Raw genomic sequence first — 6,000 nt, 5'->3', positions numbered from 1 at the left:
GAGCCTTGTCATAGGAATATTGAAGATAGAGAGCTTCAAACTCATCATGACATGACTCACTAGGCAATAACGCGCCTAACACTTTGCTCTTTTCACTTTTTGTGAATTAAGATCTTGCATATGAAACAAGTCTCATTTTCATCAAGTGATCTCCTTTGTGACTCTTACGCATGCAATGATGGTACAAGCTAAAACCACATGCGAAAGAAGATTAAACATGAAGTGCACATCTATATGACAAGAAATGCATAACAAGAATTTAAGTTCTACTTGTCAAGTTTGAACCTACGGGAAGCTTCTTCATGATGAGCCTTTCTTCAAGCCTAGAGGAAAACAAGTGGACCACCACCTCTAGCTAAACCCATGCTCATCACTATCTTACCATGGTTAGACAAGTGTCCTATATGTATGCATTTTTCTATATGACATGGCAACTTACATGACGTTTGCCGCATCTAATACATTAAGCTCATTCCTTAGCCTAACAAAAGTACTCTCGTCTAGTGGTTTTGTGAATATATCCGTCAATTGCTCCTCGGATCTCACACCTTGAAGAGATATGTCTCCTTTAGCTTCGTGATCACGCAAGAAGTGATGGCGAATATCAATGTGCTTTGTGCGAGAGTGTTGAACCGGATTTTTGGCAATTTTTATGGCACTTTCATTATCACAAAGGAGTGGTATCCTATCTAGTTTCACACCAAAGTCCAAAAGGGTTTGCTTCATATATAGGATTTAGGCAGAACATGCACCGGCCGCTATATATTCCGCTTCCGCGGTGGACAAAGCCACGGAATTTTGCTTCTTACTCGACCAAGAAACTAGAGAACGCCTAATCAAGTGGCAATCCTCGAAGGTACTCTTGCGATCCACACGGCTTCCGGCAAAATCCGAATCCGAGTATCCCAAGAGATCTAAGCTAGCGCCTTTGGGGTACCACAAGCCTATGCTTGTGGTGTGCTTGAGATACCAAAGGATCCTATTCACAGCCGAGAGGTGTGATTCCTTTGGGTTTGCTTGAAAGCGGGCACACAAGCACACACTAAACATTATATCGGGCCTAGATAAGGTAAGGTAAAGCAAAGACCCTATCATAGAGCGATAGAGGGATTGATCAACCGGTTTACCGTCCACATCCAAGTCGAGATGCCCATTGGTTGCCATGGGTGTCTTGATCGGCTTGCATTCATCCATCTTGAACTTCTTCAAGATATCTTTAGTATACTTTTCTTGATGGATGAATGTCCCTTCCTTCAATCGTTTGACTTGAAAACCAAGGAAGAAGGTCAATTCTCCGATCATGGACATCTCGAATTCCCTAGACATCATGGTAGCAAACTCATGGCTTAGTGAATCATAGTTGAGCCAAAGATAATATAGTCAACATAAATTTGACAAATGAAAAGATCCCTGTTGACGTTTTTTGTGAACAATGTGGTGTCCACCCTCCCGATCTTGAAGCCTTGCATGATTAGGAAGTCACGAAGCCTCTCATACCAAGCCCTTGGAGCTTGTTTGAGCCCATAGAGTGCCTTGTGCAACCTATAAACATGGTTAGGATTTCTCGGATCTTCAAACCCAGGAGGTTGCTCAACATAAACAAGTTCGTTAATAACGCCATTTAAGAATGCACTTTTCACATCCATTTGATATAACTTGATATTATGATGTGAAGAGTAAGCAAGAAGGATGCGGATAGCTTCAAGTCTTGCGACCGGAGCAAAAGTTTCACCAAAATCCAAACCTTCGACTTGAGAAAACCCTTTTGCCACAAGTCTTGCTTTGTTGTGTATCACCACCCCATGTTCATCTTGCTTGTTTCAGAAGACCCACTTAGTGCCGATGATGTTCTTGTCTTTCGGAGGAGCTTCGAGGACCCAAACTTCATTGCGGGTGAAGTTGTTCAATTCTTCTTGCATGGCCATCACCCAATCCGAGTCCTCAAGCGCTTCCTCTATGCTAGTGGGTTCAATACAAGAAACAAACGAGTAATGTTCGCAAAATAGAGCATGCTTAAAACGAGTTCTTACTCCCTTGGAAGGACTACCAATGATTTGATCAATTGGATGATCCTTGGTGATACGACCATGCTTCACTAGCGGTACATGCGTGGATGTTTGTTGGGGTGGATCATGAGTGACTTGTACTTGTGGTGGAACATTTTGCTCTTCTTGTTCTTGGACTTGGGGTGTTGGCGTTGGAAAACTTTCTTGAGATTGTGGATCATCTTTTTCTTGATCTTCATTCACTTGGGGTGCCATGGAGGTGCTTGGTGTAGATGAGGAAGGTACTCCCCCTTGATCATTGCCTTCTTGCACCTCTTCCGGCTTGATGTGTTGCAACTTGCTTTCCGGCTTTACATGCTTTACATAGTTTGTTCTTGTCAAATGTGACATCCTTCAAGCCGGTGATCATCCCTCTCTTGTGGGCTTTCTTGAGGTTGCTCATGCCAATATGAGCAATTCTTCTATGCCAAAGCCACTCAAGAGACGACTTGGTGAGGAGGCATATCATGGAGCTTGTTTGCTTCGAAGAGAAATCCACCAAGTAAATGTTGCCATGCCTAAACCCCGTGAATACCAATGACTTGTCTTCTTCAAGAGTTACTACAACACCATTCTTGTCAAATGTACACATTAGTCCAAGATCGCATAATTGAGCAATTGAGATAAGATTAAAACTAAGTGCTTCTACAAATAAGACATTAGAAATAGATAAATCTTTAGAAATTGCTATTCTACCCAAACATAAGACTTTCCCCCTTGAGTTATCACCATAGGTGACATGTTCATGATCGCCGGGGTCTTCAAGAGAGGTGAACATGCTATCATTGCCGGTCATGTGTTGAGAGCAACCGCTATCAAGTACCCAATGTTTTCCACCGGCTTTGTAGTTCACCTACACACATGAGAATTCACTTTTGAGTTTTCGGAACCCAAACAAGCTTTAGGCCTTGCACATGTGTGACAAGAGCTTTTGGGACCCAAAGTTGCTTGGGGAGCTTCTTCTTTGACTCCTTAGTGATTTTGCCAATGAATTTGGACTTCACCTTGCCCTTCACTTTACTCAAAAGAAAATAGTTATTTTAAAACATTGATGAGTAATTCTTTGGTAAAGTGGAAAGAGGGCGTGATGGTAAGGTGCACTCCCTAGTGTGGTGTCCGGTGACTTGGCAATGTTGGCAATATGAACCAACTTCCTTGATGAAGTTAGTCTTGATCTCCAGAGAAGGAGTAGTGTCTTGATTTGGCTCCGGAAATGAACCAAGACCTCTCTTGCCATAGTCACGAGCATTGTTGAAGAGAATTTTCTTGTGGATGTATTCTCCTCTTGAGAGCTTCTCCACACTACTCTTGAGGCTTGCCACTTGATCCATCAATTTCTTTTCTCTAGAAGGAGCAAGCTCGGGCACAATATTAGTAGCACTTGCATCAATGAGTAGGTCATCACATGAAGTAGAAGCATTGACTTTTTCAATAGTTTCATTGACAAAGTTCTCAAGACTTGGGTCAATTGGTTCATAGGCAAATTGAAGTTCTTGATATTTGTGAGCCAACTCCCTATGCTCTTGTTTAAGCTTTTTGTGGCTCTTTTCATCTTGCTTAGCAAGTACAAGTGACTCATTGAACTTTTTGAGAAAGTCATTATACTTGCCAAGCAAATCGGAGTGGGCAAGCTATAACTTGGCATGAGTGCTCTCAAGAATCTTGGCTTTGCTCTTTTCCCTCTTGATAATGGATGTATACTCATTAATGAGGTTAGTAAACTCATAAGGGTCAAGCTCATCATCACTATCACTATCACTATCCTCCTCACATACCTTTATGTTACCTTTTGCCATAAGGCACATGGGAGGTGGAGGTAGAGGTGGTTCTTCATTGGTGAGAGCAATGGTGACGATGTCTTCTTTATCACTTGAATCTTCACTTGATGAGACATCGGTCACCCATTCTTGTTTTTTCACCAAGAAGCTTCTCTTGGTATGGCCTTTGTTCTTTGGGAAGAGCTTGGTCTTCTTGTCATGGCTCTTCTTCTTCCCAAATTTCTTCTTCTTGTTCTTATTTTCATCTTCATCATCATCGCTTGAATCATGGCGATGCTTGCTCTTGTTGTCCTTCTTTCTCTTGTCCGGCTTGGGGCAATCGGGAGAGATGTGTCCTTTTTCTCCACAATTGTAGCATGTTTTTTGCTTGACATCTTCCCTTGGCCGGAACATTCTTCTTTTAGGGTCAAAATTGTAACCCATCTTGTTTATCTTGTCACTCAAGTGTGTGAACTTTCTCATCATGAGAGGAAGTTCTCCATCTTCTTCATCATCGGATGAGCTTTCACGATGATCTTCTTCTTCATTGCTTGAGCTTGATTCTTGCTTGATCATCTTGAGCTTACGGTGCTTGTTGGCCTTAGTTTCGAGAGCGATTGTTTTGCTTGTAGTTGGCTCTTCGGACATACCAAGGATACCTATTTCATGAGCGCGAATTTCGCCCACAAGCTCTCCCACTTCCATCGTATCAAGATTCTCCTTTTGAAGCATAGCATTGATGATGTTGTACTTGAGCTTCGGAAGGAGCATGAGAATCTTGCGGTTGATGGAGCCACTGTCAATTTTAGATACTTCAATAGCATTAATGTCCTTGACAATGACATTCAAGCGAGAATACATATCATTGCAATTTTCATGAGCTAGCATCATAAAGGAATCATACTTAGCTCTAAACAAGTGATATTTTTGCTCACGAACTTTTGTGGAGCCTTCATGAATTTCAATTAGCTCTTTCCAAATATCACTTGCTAAGTCCATGCCATTTACTCAAGCAAACACTTCCTCACTAATGGCTTCGAAAATTGCATTTCTAGCCTTTGCATTCCATTTTAATTGTTCCGAGGTGAGAGTTCTGGTGAACCCGGTCTTTGTTGCCAACCACACTTCGGGGGCAATCGCATCAAGGTATGCTGCCATATGAACTTTCCAATAAGCAAAGTTCTTGCCCTCGAAGTGAGGCGGCGAACCACCCATCTTGGCCATAGCTCTAGGCGGTGAAGCCTAATGATCCAAATGAGCAACGAGGCTCTGATACCAATTGTAAGGATCCATGGACCAAGAGGGGGGGTGAATTGGGCCTTTTTCAAATTTCTAAGCTTCTCTCTACTCAAGTCTTTAGTCTTGCTTCTTTAATGATTGAATGAACAAATGTGTGGAAGATGAAGCTCAAGGTGGCTCTCAACAATAGTATGAGTGTATGAATGTTGCCTGGTGTCAAGAGAGAGCAAAATGACCCATTGGAGGGATATATATAGGCACCTCACACGAATAGAGCCGTTGGAGAAAAGCTGCCAGAAAAGTACTCAACGCCGGTTAATCCGACGGCCCTCCAATAGTCAATGTCGATTTAACCAATGAATGTAAATTGCCCATTTGGAAAACTAGCCGTTACAACTTGGGCAGATTAACTGATGTATCATCGGTTTAACCGGTGAGTTTAGTTGTCCACTGATCAACTGAAAAACCAACTCTCTGGACAACTGCACTGACATTAACTCAAATCCATCGTCGGTTTAACCGGTGAATATAACTTCTGAAATCCCTGGAAAAACCAACTCACTGGACAAATGCAGCGACGTTAATTTTCAAACATCGTCGGTTTAACCGGTGTATATAACTTGAAATACCCTAGAAAATCAACGTTCTGGACAACTGCACCGACGTTTATTTCAAATATCATCGGTTTAACTGGTGTATGTACTTGTCCAGACTCTGCTAACTGCGTTTAACCGACGTATAGAAAATTGGAGTCGTCGGGTAATCCGGTATATAGACTTTTTCTGATTTTTGCCTTTTCAGATTTGAGTCTTGAATGAAATCCAAATATTCTTGAGATATAAGTTGAAAACCACTTATTTGAACTTCTTTAGAACCTGAGTGACCATAGTGTGCATCCATTTTTGATTAACCATGTCCATGCTCAAGTTAGTTAGCCTTAACCCCTCTTAATAGTGCGA

This window comes from Panicum virgatum, chromosome 7K, assembly GCF_016808335.1.
Source record: "Panicum virgatum strain AP13 chromosome 7K, P.virgatum_v5, whole genome shotgun sequence".
NCBI classification, from domain to species: Eukaryota; Viridiplantae; Streptophyta; class Magnoliopsida; order Poales; family Poaceae; genus Panicum; species Panicum virgatum.
Note: the sequence above shows the minus strand (reverse complement) of the source record.